This window comes from Cervus elaphus, chromosome 30 (genome assembly GCF_910594005.1).
Source record: "Cervus elaphus chromosome 30, mCerEla1.1, whole genome shotgun sequence".
In the NCBI taxonomy this organism is placed as follows: Eukaryota; Metazoa; Chordata; class Mammalia; order Artiodactyla; family Cervidae; genus Cervus; species Cervus elaphus.
This window is the reverse complement of record NC_057844.1, coordinates 32,147,020-32,159,237: the sequence shown is the minus strand read 5'-3', so window position 1 is coordinate 32,159,237 and position 12,218 is coordinate 32,147,020. Positions and strand designations below refer to the sequence as shown.

General features: G+C 36.8%; 1 protein-coding gene across 7 annotated transcripts in view; it reads left to right on the top strand.

The window, feature by feature from the left end:
• Nucleotides 1-12,218, top strand: part of PAN3 (poly(A) specific ribonuclease subunit PAN3) — a 120,666-nt gene that overhangs the window by 42,520 nt on the left and 65,928 nt on the right. The window lies entirely within an intron of this gene.

Genomic DNA, 12,218 nt, shown 5'->3' with positions numbered 1-12,218 from the left:
AAACAAGCTTGTCAAGTGTTGGCTCTGAAACCAACTTCAGTAGTATGTTGTCATAGATGCATTTCAGTCTTTGCATATTGTGTGCTAATGAAAATGAATTTTTATAACTCACAGGCTAGCTCTTGTATGACTGAATCTGAAGTACCCACTGAATAGTTTGGATTATATCCCATTTTAATTTGGATTATAATGATTGTAGTCTCATTTAAAGACATTGGTAATTAAATGGATAGCTCTACTAATCAAAATTTCAGTTTGGCTGGAAGTGGAATATCTTTCATCCCAAACTTCCTGAGTAAATTCGTATTGTTTTTAATATATTGCTAGTCAAAAGTCTGTAACTCCACATCTACACATCACAGTCAGAAAAATTACAAAATTAACAACTTGGCTTTATTTCTGTCACCAGCTTTTGTATTATGAAGAGATTTCACAGTACTTTGTTCTGTTTAATGTTAATACCATACCAGTATCTGTGCTGCCTTGGGCACAGAAATAAAAGTTGTTCTGAAAATACTGCACATGTCGCTGATACTTTGGTAGTGTTTTTTCTAAATATAAGGAAAAATAGGGAAATGAGCGGGGTTGGGGGGATCCACATAATCAAATACTTAAAATCCTCGGTGGAAAGTCTGGGATATGTCAATTATGAATAAGAATATAGTTTACTGAATTTTTGTTTTTGAGATCAGTAGAGAGATTTGATGTGGTTACTGTTAGAATTATTTTTCAGTTTGAAAAAGAAAGCCTGAAAATAAATTGGGTCACAATTAATTAAGAACAGATACAGGTGGAACTGGAACTACATGTTGGTTTCAGGGGACACACGGGTAATGCAGAGGCACAGCCGCTTGACTGCCCCACCTGCCCACGGCTGTCCTTCCCCCTTATCTCGGTGGTAGCTTTAAGGTACCTCTTTTTAGCATGGCTTGGGAAATCATTAAGTTAGTATAAGAATATGTGCTAGAATATGCTTTATTTTTAATTTAAAAAGCTAGTAATAGATTTTGGAGAAGGAAATGGCAACCCACTCCAATATTCTTGCCTGGAGAATCACATGGATGGAAGGAGCCTGGCAGGCAACACCCACCAGGGTCACAAAGAGTCAGACAGGACTGAGCAACTAACAGCACGGTAGTAGATTTGCATTCAGTGTGTTAAAGACTGAATTGATGTTATCTGAATCTAACACTTCAAATACTAATACTACTTTGTGCTTCAAATAGTTGAAATAGTTCTTTTTCTTTTTTTTTTTTTTTCACTTTTAAGGGACATAAGGAATGCCTTATTAGCTTAGTCTGATGTTGGAGGGACAGTGGTACCTTACAGTATCAGTCACGTGGTGTCTGTTACTGTCTGTGGATTCCTAGATTGGGTACCTGGTGCTGTTTATTCAGAGCAAAGAGTATGTCAGTGCAGTTTTCTTTTCTATTGGAGTCTTTATCTTTTTTTGTTCTATAAGAAAAGTAGCTTACATAAATCAGTTCTATATGGATTCTTTTTAATTTTGTATGTTTGTTTACTTTTAAGTAGTTTAGATTTTTCACATATAAAAATCTTTAAAGTATTGTGTAGCCAGATATATTCATCTTTCCTGTTTCATTTGTTTCTTTCAAAGCTTAAGTCTTCTCAATCCTAAAGTCAGAAAAATATTTATCTGTATTTTATTTTAGAATTATAGTTGTGTTTCTTAAATAGTTCCCTTGTGCCAGGCACTGCACTAAGCTCTTTACATATTTTGTCTCTTTTGGTCTCTTATCGGACAGTCGTTATTCTTAAGAAACATTTTTAGAGAAGCTCAGTAATGTTAAGTTTAAACAATGGTCAGTTTGAGGAGCAGAAATTTGAAGCCACGTGTGTCAGGCTTCAGAATCTCCTCATATATGTGTAACATAGTTCTTGCTGTACTGTGTGTAGGCATGGAATATAGCTTATGTGTGACTCTACCATATTTGTAAAGTCAGTCTTTTTTCTCATGATTCATCTTTTTTTTTCTCGGTGACAGTTCACTTCACTGCCTTTCTTTCTGGAACCTTAGATATTTCTTTGCATTGATTTCTTAATCGTGACCCAGCATCTTTTTGGAAGACAAATTTTGGAAAAAGTTTTTTTACTTCTGAAAACAAAACAAAAAACCAAACCAAACCCCAGACCAAACAAAAACCCAAAGTGACAACAAAAACTTCCTCTGAAAGTTTCTACCTGGATCATTCATAATTGCATTTGTTCTTTTCAGTGCAAGACCTGTGATTTCCAGCCTTTTGCTACTTAAATCTTTTATTTTCTACCAAGAATCTTGTGATATGAAAGAGTCTACTGAACACATGACATTTGTGAAACAGTGATTCTTCTAAAATATAGACTATACTAACTAGAGAATCAAAGAAACTGGAGATAGCGAATAAGTATCTATGGTGGAGGCTAAATTTATTTTTCACATGGCTGTTTGAAATATTGATAATATCTATCTGGTCTCCACTACTGCTTCTGTGAAGTTAGAGTCTAGTCTTTTCTCTGATTCCTTTAAAAGCCATTTATTCCTTCCGTGCTTGTAGTTTGGTGTGATCAAAATTTTGCCAGAAATTTGTGTATGTGGAGAAGGGAAAAACACTTGGTTTTAGGCAGGCCAAATCTTCAGTGACAGAAGGATATACATCTACATGCAAAGATACCAGAGGCATTAAGACACCTTCAAAGTTTCAGAGGTCTCCTTAATCACCACACCCAGAGGTCTCACCCAGTACTTTGTACTGCAGGCCACCTTTTCATTTCAGTCTCTTTCCCTTGTTCATGCTTGACTGTCTTTCATCCCTGCTCCTTGTGAGCTCCTGTTTTCGGCTCACTTGTTCTTTGCTCTGCCCTGTATGTCTAAGATTCTTAAATTTTTATTTGTATTAGAACTGGACTTCTCAGTTCAAGACCCACATCTTGATGCCTTCTGGTATTTTTCCATGAAGATGTATATCCCTCTCTCACTGAAGATTTGGCCTGCCTAAAACCGAGTGTGTTTTTTTCTTCTTCACATATACTGCTGCTTTATATTCTCTTTATATTCCTTCTTGAGTCAGTGACTTTATCATCATCCTAGTCATTGAGAGTACATAGCTTCATTTCTATCCTGTCATTTCCCATTTCTACTATTTACTATGAGGAGACTCCTGATGTTTGACTACCCATTAATTGAAAGATGATACATTGGACAATTTACATTTGCCATCATATTAAGGCTTTACCACAATAATGACATATTATCCCCCATTTAAAAAATATGTAAATTGTAATTTAGAAAAGACTTATTGTTCATAAGTGATAAAGCTGGGATTCTCACCCAGATCTATTAAATTTTAATTCCTGATATTTTCTTGCTGTGTTGTCTGCCTGTAATCCCCGTTCTTTAAAATTTCACAGTATCTTTTTCTTCCTTGCCTTTTTTTTTTTTTTTAAACTTTAACACAACTGACATAGTTTATGCCCTCAGTGTATTTTCTGGATAATTTTTTAAAATCCCTTCAGGATCTATTCTGTCATCCTAGGGCTATCTCCTAGGATAGGAGATTTTACTCTCCACACACACTAAAATTCTAATCATATGAAATAATACAAAATACACAGCCAGTTCTCAGTTCCTTTTTATCTCTGTATTGCTGTTAGTTGAACCTAAAAAAACTCTCCTCCCTTTTCCTTTGAGAGTATCTCAAATGCTACCTTTTCTGTAAATACTTGCTCAAACACGTTAAAAAAAAAAAAAAATTTTTTTTTTTTTTTACTGTTTTCACTGTACATGATGTTATTTAACTGTTATTTCATTCTGTTTTAAACTTCTTTACCTGTTTGTCTTTTCCAACTGAATTATAAGTATGTGAGACTAGGCATGTTTATTTTTGTACCCTTAAGGTATTATGCTTGTTTCTAAATGTCATGTTTAATTTTCCTTTCTTAGGCAATATGTGAAATTTGTAGTAGTTTAAGAACTTTATGTATTTTGAAAAATTGATCATAGGTTGTCTGGGATTTATAGCCACTGTATGTTACTATTGTTTAATTTAATTATCATAATTGATTTGGAACATAGGGTGGTGATTTCTTTTGCTATCTTAGAGGATCTTTTTTTTTTTTAATTAAAAATTTAACATTATTGGTATATTCTTGATATTTTTCAGTCTTCTGACCTGGTGGTAGTCTTACTTCTTGACACTGTTGTTAAGTGACAAAGCTCTGTTTTGTGTTTTTCTTATGGCCTCAGTCTGAACACCAAACAGGTGTTGTAGATGAAGGGTCACCTGAGACTCGGAATTAGCGGTTGTTTTTCACTGAAATGCAAGTTCGCTTTCATCTTTCCTTAGTCTCTGTTCAGGGTGATTGCGCATTCCTCTGCCTGACCAATCTGTATGTGAAATTGAGATTTTTTTTCATTTGCGCTATTGATTACACAGTTCAAAGGCCGTTGTTCAGGATTGAAATATTTTATCACCTACCTTATAGAATCGTTGTGAGGATTCACATTTCTATTTGAATCTGTTGTTTGTATAGTAAATATTAAATGTGTTCATTCCTCCAATTTGACCTCATCACTTCTAAATTTGGTGTTTGTTTCTATTTATTTATGGTGGTATTTGTCATTTATATCCAGGTGTGCATGGCCTTATGGTATATATGGAAAGAGGCTGTGACATTGTACCTTTTAGGAGCTCTCATTTTGATGCTGATACACTTGAATAGTTAAAGTAATTCCTTTAAAAATAGTTAAAGTAATTCCTTTTTTGAAGGGTAACATTGTGTTCCCAGCCTTCATGTTATTAGATGTCATCTCGAATGAAAGGATGGGAAAGGCATGATTTTATAAACTTCTCAGGGTATTGCATGCTAAGATTTACCTAAAAGTCATTACTTTTATGTAATGTAACTTTTATGTTACATAAAGTCATACTCATTTTGTCTTTGACCTTTGGAAATAGTGGGGTTATGAATCAAAAATTATTAGTATTACTGTTATCTTAGCTTTACCCCCAAAGTGATGGAAATGAGTGAAAACTGTGGGACTGTTGGGTGTATTAGTAGACTCATACTTGTCGATGTCTCTTTTGATGATGTTTTCCCCCTTGTGGTCTGATTGAATGGTATTTATTTCTTGTATTTAGTTTGTAAGAATGCTCACATTAAAATCTCTTGACCCTCAAGTTCTGCTGTGAATTCTAGTTGCTTGTTATTGATGCTTTTACAACCCAGGGAGGTTTGGTAACTCACTGCATGTGCTTTAATCTTTAGTTACTCAGTTTGGTGTTATTTCAGGAGATTTCTAGTCTCATGCCCAGGAAATGGGATCCTTTGGGCTTTAGATGGGAATGGATTGGGATTTATAAGAGTGAGGCTTCAGTCTGTCTAATCAGGATTCCTCAGGACTTTGAAAAGTTATAGAACTGTGGGACAGCTAAAATGACATGACTGTATATATTCTGCTTTCTGACCCACAGCCCATCCCAGATCCTCTTCTTTTTTCCTCTTCTCTTCAGCTGCTATTCTAAACCTTTATCATTCACCTCACACCCATTCATGCTGTCTGTCACTTTTGAATAAATGACTTGTGTTCTTCAGAGAAGGGAAAAAAGAGCTCATAGCTTCGTATGTTGGCTTTCTACCTATGGACAACACTTTCACTTATACCCTTTCTTACAATTTTTCCTTCTGTTATAGATAAACAAGTGTTTCTTGACTGTATCCTTCAGAACCTGTCTTTAGCCCCCTTAGCAATTTATTTCATTATTTATCCCTCTTCAGTTTTAGACAGTCTCTCCCTTGACATTGATTTCTTCCCAGCTTGGTCTTCCAAGACCAAGGAATGCTACATGAGGAAATATTCTGTTGTCAGTATGTTTGGTAAACTGTATGATAGAGTTTGAGACCTGCTTCCTACTTATTGCTGTTACTTTTTCACCTTGCATTCATCCCTTAATTCCCAGTGTCTTACCTTTCCCTTTTATCACTATGGAGACTCTTTTTTGGTAAGTGTATATAGTGACCAACAGTCACAGCGCTTACTTGACCTCTGCCACGTCTGACGTTGTTATCCATTCTCTTTCCTCACACCTGTCATTGTCCCGCTCTGAGACCGTCCTTTATTAGTGTCTTCCAGGGGCCTCGTGCCCTTTGCCGCACCCCTCAGGAGCTCTCTCGGGCTCTGTCCTTGACCCTCTTTCTCTGCACATGGTGGTCTCCAGTGCCTCCGTCACACCTGACTCACGGATGTGTGTGTGTGTATCCTCTCAGTCCTCCGCACTCACTGTGAATACTAGCTGCTTCTGGACATCCTCATCTCTATGGCGTGACACTGAACAGTCACTGTGTCTAAACTGAATACTTCTTAATCTTTTCCTTCACACCTGTTCTTGCACTCATACACATGTGTACACACTGTCTGCTCTCTGTCTTGACTGTTGCTATCACCCAGTTGTCTAATTTGTGAGCCCTCCTCAATTCTTCTGTCTTCGTATCTCCCACTTTCTTTGGCCACTAAGGTCTGTTGATTGTGCAGCTTTGAAATTCTCTTCCCTGTTAGTGTTGCCGCGGTACAGTTTAGGCTCACTTTCATCTCTTACCTGGACTGTTACTGTTGTAAATCTCTTACCTGGTTTCCTGATTCTGGTCTTTTCTTTCAAAGCACTACTGGGTGACTATCTGATCTTGTTTCTCGTCCGATCAGAATCTATTAGAAAAGTAGGTCACCCCTGCAGACCTCCTGAACTGGTTGCAGTGCCATGGAGAGAAGCATGCGCTTCCCACCTCTGCCTTCGAACATGCTCTCTGCTTGCTGTGTGTGCCCCTCTATCTGTCTTGACTCAGCAAACTTGTCTTTTAGGATTCGATTAAAGTGTTTAGTCTTAGACAGCATGAAGCATTTGTGCTCTTTTCCATAGCACTTCACATCATTGTTATTACGTATAACTTACAGGCTAGCAGTGAATGGCACTCTGTAGATACTTACCATTTAAAATTTAGATACATGGATGTTCTGAACTCTTGTGATTGTTGGGTTCTGGGTGCTTTCTGTACCTGTGAAATGCCAGCCTATGAACTTCTAGAACATAGTGCCTATGTTTCAGGTATTTTGTTCTCTACAGTGCCTCGTACAGTGCCCAGCACAGTGTCCAATGTCTTTTATTATTCAGCTAACTGAATGAATTAACCTGGATTAAAGATTATCTGGTGTGATAAGTATCTAGTTTCATGACATAAAATACTCTCATGGAAAAACCTTTGAAAAGTCTTAATATATGTTAAATTTTGTTGTTAAATATGGCAGAATTCTTGGTTAGAGAGAATGCCTCTAAGTAAATCTTACTATGAAACGAGACAGATTTTACTGTTACATAGTCCTGAATAGAAGATGTACGTGTGTACACAAGATGGTTATAGCTGTGTAGAGTAATTACTGCCTCCATGGGATGTGGTGATAGTCTCACTCTCTTCTGGACTACTCATTAACTGACCTAAGTGGACATTTTTGCTTCTTTTAGGGAGAGTAATATTTTTTTCCAACTTTATTGAGATAATTGACAAACAGGAAGAGTAGTATTAAGAATTAACTACGTAGAATATTGAGAATGCCTCTGTGATGGTTAATGATTACTGTCATTGGAGAACTTTGACGAGTAAATGACTTAATGGAAGAGGAACATTTCATTTGTTTTTGTCTTTAAATGCCTTCTGTCCTCCAGATGAAGGTTTTGCTTTTTTATATCTGTTGGTTCTCCTGGTCTCAATTTGAATATTGCATATTCTCTGTGAATTCTGAAGATTCAGAGATGATGATATGCAAAGAAAAGGGAATGGTATATGTGGCTTCATAATTTATAATTCTTAAACTTTCTTAAAATGTTTTTGTAAAAATTATATATGCTTATTGAAAAAAACTTCAGATACTACAGAGAAGTACAAAGGAGGAAGCAAAAATGTCCCAAGTTTCCTCACCACCTAGAGATACAATCTCTTTTATCATTTCAGTGAGCATTTATCGTTAGAATCCTTTTACACACCTGTGCCCATGCACATAGAAACATCCTTCCTTCCTTCTCCCTCCCCCGCCCTTTCTCTTAGGCATACGCATACCATTTTACAAATAGCAATCTTAGCATAATTGCTGTATCATAGCCTAATTTTCCTGAGAAGGCAGTGACAACCCACTCCAGTACTCTTGCCTGAAAAATCCCATGGATGGAGGAGCCTGGTAGGCTGCAGTCCATGGGGTCGCTAAGAGTCAGACACAACTGAGCGACTTCACTTTCACTTTTCACTTTCATGCTTTGGAGAAGGAAATGGCAGCCCACTCCAGTGTTCTTGCCTGGAGAATCCCAGGGACAGGGGAGCCTGGTGGGCTGCCATTTATGGGGTCTCACAGAGTTGGACATGACTGAAGCGACTTAGGAGCAGCAGCAGCCTAATTTATTTTATCCTTTCTCAATAGTGGTATGGGCCTCTTCATGGTAAGTAAAAATGTATCACTTCCCATGATTTTTAATGACTGCACGCATGTGTACCACAACCCATATGTATCATAATGTACATAGTTAGATCCTTTTTGATAGATATTTTAGTTTTCCGTCCCTCTACCCCTTTTAAAAATCATTTTTAAAAATATGCTAACTGGAATCTTTTTTGCTTGTGTGATTTTTTTTCCTTTGCCTAAATTCCTAGATGTGGGAATACTAGGTCAGAGTATGTTTGTGTTTTATTTTGATTCATAGTATCAAACTATTCTCAAGAACATTGTTAACCGTTTCTGACAGGCATTGTGAAAGATGAACTGATGAGCCCCTTTGGAAATCTATGTGCCTGTAGTTTCACACTCTTATGTAGGGAGAATGACTGTAAGCTGATTCATGGAAATTTTTTTGTTTAACTCCCACATCCATAAGGCTTATTACTAGTTGAGTTTCAGCTGGCAGGTTCTGACATACACCTCCTACTTTTCCCTTGGTGGTGGTGGTGGTTTCATCGCTAAGTCGTGTCCGACTCTTTGTGACCCCGTGGACTGTAGTCTGCCAGGCTTCTCTGTCCATGGAATTCTCCAGGCAAGAATACTGGAGTGTGTTGCCATTTCCTTCTTCAGGGGATCTTGCGGACCCAGGAATCTAACCCAGGTCTCCTGCATTGCAGGCACATTCTTTACCAACTTTCCCCTTAAGATAGTCATATTATTAGTAGGAGAACTTATACTTAAAAGAAGAATGGTATGAATCTCTTGGAGGCACTAGTAATCAACTGTACTTCACTGTCCCCACCAATTTGAATCTGACTTATTTAGAAGATCATATTTCCTCTATTGAGGTGTTTTATCAGAAGGCCCAGTTTGCTTCAGAAAATTTGTAAATTGTGACTCTAGACTATTTTTCACAATAGTAGTAGTGTTATATGTTAACTTCTAACTTACAAGATGCGCCTTGACTCTTCTTAAGTAGATCAGTTTCTGAATCACCCAGAAGTTGAGTTTATTTTGATAAATTTTAAATTGACCATATTTGGATATGCTTGAAATATGGAGAAATAACCCATTTAGGCAAAAAAAAAAGAAAAAGAAAAAACTTGTAGAAATGTGAACGTGGAGGTTCTGGTTAGCCATTTGACTTCTCCTTTCTGTCTCACCCTGTTCCTCTTTCTCCTGTGTTATTTATGAACACTGAAGACAGGTAAAAATAGCTCTGAATAGTGCTACTCTTTATGTCTATAGGTCTCATCTTTTTATACCTTTTAGATAATTTTATCAAGGCAAAATTCTTGCCTATTTCTGCCTTTTGCTCTCATTATCAGTATCCCCTCATCTGCTTTTCCACCTAAGTCATTGTTCTGTGCCCTGCAACACACACATACACTCCCTTCTACCTTAGACATTAATTTTTTGAATTAGTTCCACCTGGGCCCTTTTGTCACTCTAAGGAGGGAAGAATAGTAAAGATGGGTGATTGGAATCATAATGATGTTGTTCAGTTGCCAAGTTGTGTTCAGCTCTTTCTGACCCCACGGACTGCAGTATGCCAGGCTTCCCTGTCCTTCACTGTCTCCTGGAGTTTCATAGGTTCTTGAGAAAAGTAGATATGGCTGAGATTAATATCGATATTTTATCTCAGTTTCTCTTTTAATGATTTAATTCAGTCAAAGATTGTGGAATCTTTACCTGATCAGCCTGATTGGATTTCAGCCGTTAAGTCATTAATAAAACTTTCCTTCTCTTTCTTTCTTCCCATTTTTCCTTCATTTTCCCCATCTTCTGCTTTTCTTTTTCTGCTTTTCTATACTACTTTTATCCTGGCTGAAAGTAGAAAATGAATTGGAATTGAGCAAGACTGGAGTCAAGTTGGTACGTTGGAATGATGGTGGCCTAGACTAGGGTACTGACAGTGGCATGGGTGATGTAGTTGAATTTGAGAAATATTTAGGATGTAGAATAGACCCCATGACCTGATGCTTCAGAGATACCTGCATTATCAAAAGGATGGTTGTGAAATAATTTATCTGTTTACTAGAAAGCACAACAAAATTTGAGAAATCAAAAGCATAATACATAAATAATTTATAAGTACATGAAAGAATTTTATAACTATATTCCATGTGATCCGGAAACTGGGAAAAGATTAAACATGTTAGTACAGACACAAAAAACATTTTAAAAAATTCAAATCATACTTCTAAAGTTTAAAACTACAGTATCTGAAATGAAAAATATATTTGATGTAATTAATGACAGATTCAACGTTGTATAAGAAAAGATTAGTGAACTGAAAGACATAGTGCTAGAAACTGTCCAATAAACAGAGGAAAAAGTGAGCCATGGGGGAATATGAAGCAGCCTGGCACACTTTTTTTACTCCCTGAAGCAGGAGAGGGCACACAGAAAAGATAACTTTGAGAAATAGTGGGCCAAAAAAAAAAGGAATAGTGGGCAGATATTTTCAAAACTGGATGAAAATGATAAGCCTACGGATCCATAAGCTCAGTGAACACAGGCACAAAACAAAGATGGGGGACAGGGGAAACGGCACTCTGCACTAAGGCACACCAAATAACCAGCCAGCGGGGGAAAGATATTCATTTTTGAGGAAAAAGATATAAATAACAGCATATTTCCTGTTGGAAACAATGTGAGCCACAAGACAGTGAAGCAATTAAAATACAGGAAGAGAAAAAAATGTCAACTTAGAATTCTATTCCTGGGAAAAATATGAGAATGCAATCCCATGAGTACATTTAAAGACATGTGAAATTTTAAATAAAAATGTGCAGTTTACTTACACTTTACACAGTTATACATTGTTAATTTTATGATTTTGAAAATATACTCTGGTTATGTAGGATGTCGTCTTTGGGGAAAGATGGAATTACTTCAAAATTCCAGTTTCTTAAAAAGCAAAGTAAGTACCTTTTTAAACATGTAAGAGTCGAAAAGATTCACCAGCAGTAGATGTGTACTTTAGTAGACCTTAGAGTATTGGGTTGGCCAAAAAGTTCATTCAGTTTTTCCTTTTATGGAAAATCTCCAATGACTTTATTCTCCAACCCAGTACTTCAGACCGAAGGAAGAAAATACTTTGTGCAGTCTGGATCTGTACAAAGAAATGAAGAAAACTGGAAATAGTAGCTAAATAAGTAAACGTAAGGAACTTCCCCCTTATTCTGTAAGTCTCTTTGAAAGATAATTGACCATTTAAAGCAAAAATGGTAGTAGCGTACTGTAGGGTTTATAGCACATGTAGAAGTAAAACATACGATGATTATAGCAGAGTCTGGGAGGGGAGAAACGGAAGTTTAATATTGTGACCGTGTTACACTATATCTGAAGTAGTTTAAAACTCAAAAGTATTAGGTAGTTGGTGTTATCTACCGAATCATGTCTTCCCCAAATTCTCATGTTTAAGCCCTCACTCTTTTTTTTAAGTTCTCTTAATGTGACTGTATTTGGAAATGGGTTTTTAAAGATTTAAGTAAGGTTAAATGCGGTTGTAGGGATGGGCCCCAATCTAGTATGATTGGTGTCCTTATAAGTAGATGCAGAAATACCAGGCTTTCACACAGACAGAGAAAACACTTGTTGCAGTGAGGACACCGTGAAAGGATGGCTTTCTGAAAGCCAAGGAGAGTGGCCTCAGGAGAAACCGACTCTCTTGTCTCCTTCATCTTGGACTCTCATTTTCTAAAACTGTGAGAAGATAAGTTTCCAGTGTTCAGGCCGC